Source organism: Euprymna scolopes, chromosome 16 (genome assembly GCF_053919585.1).
Source record: "Euprymna scolopes isolate OS-2025 chromosome 16, ASM5391958v1, whole genome shotgun sequence".
NCBI classification, from domain to species: Eukaryota; Metazoa; Mollusca; class Cephalopoda; order Sepiida; family Sepiolidae; genus Euprymna; species Euprymna scolopes.
In genome coordinates this window covers 123,462,177-123,463,426 of record NC_136497.1, presented here as the reverse complement: position 1 = coordinate 123,463,426, position 1,250 = coordinate 123,462,177, and the positions used below count along the sequence as shown (strand labels likewise).

Sequence of the window (1,250 nt, the reverse complement as noted above, 5' to 3'; positions counted from 1 at the left end):
TAAAGCAACTGGTTCTGATAATATTCAAGTCATAGTGCTCAAAAAGCTGCAACAGAAACTAGCATTCATTCTAGCAAAGTTGTTCAATCAGTGCCTCAAGAAGAACTGCTTCCCAACACTTTTGAAAATCTCGTTAGTCTACGCTGTATTTACAAATACTGGACATCGGTCTTCTGCATCTCAGTACAGACCAATTGGTCTTCTATATATCACGAGTAAGTTATTTGAATCAGTGAAAAACAGAGAAGTTGTCAACCATCTCATAAAAAAAACAACTTTCTCAGTGACAAGCAATATGTTTTCTGTCTTGCGAGATCTACAACTCATGTCCATTCCATCGCCCTTGAAGGGACATAGGCTATCTACAACTTTTGTAGATGTTTTGTAGCGAGGAGTTCTTTTTTGCAGGGCAAGGGTGCTGACCCCACGCCCAACCTTCCCAGAAGGTACATACAGCGCCTAGCCTTCCCACATGGTCACCCATCTGGTACTGGCCAGGCTCAACGTTGCTTAACTTCGGTGATCTTGCGAGAACCGGTGTGTCAACGTGATTGCGCCGTACAACTCATGTACTGACTGTAATTTTACATAGAATCAGTGAACCTATCGACGGTTTTTTTTTCTCTAGAGGACTAGCTCTAGACATATCAAAGGCATTTGATAGTTTTGGCATAAAAGTCGACTTCACAAGATTTCCATCTATGGAATATCTGGAAATGTTTTCTCAACCAGCAACTCCTTTCTCTCTGATAGTTTTATACAAGTAGTCGTCGATCGGTTGAAATCCAAAACTTAAAGCATCAACGCTAATTTTCTTCCTTATCTTCATCAATTCTAAATTCATTCGTTTACATATACACAGACGAAACTACCATCTATAGATGGTAGTGTCAGTCTATATAAAAAAAAACATATAAGATATGTACTGAAGAGTCAAAACAATGAAAAGAATATGCTGTTGTTACAGCCCTAGTGATAACATTTCTGAGTGAAGGAGCAGTAAAATTAACGCTCACGTGAAATAAACTCTCAACCAATAAATTGGATTTTTCGATGAGAAGGAGTTCAAATAATGGAAAATACTCGTGTTTGGCTAAATAAAATTACAAATAACAAATGCATAGATCTAAAACAGTAAAAAGCACGTAAAACATAAAATTTATTATTATTTTTTTTGTTTTTATATTTTAAAGATAAACGTTGGGGGCAATATTATTTAGAACTACGCCGCCATCTTGGTTACTGATCTG

The 1,250-nt window shown here is 37.0% G+C and overlaps 1 pseudogene; it reads right to left on the bottom strand.

Annotated features, from left to right (window-relative positions):
• Nucleotides 1-447: 447 nt before the first annotated feature.
• LOC145296360 (5S ribosomal RNA) lies at nucleotides 448-564 on the bottom strand (annotated as a pseudogene).
• Between the last annotated feature and the right edge of the window lie 686 nt (nucleotides 565-1,250).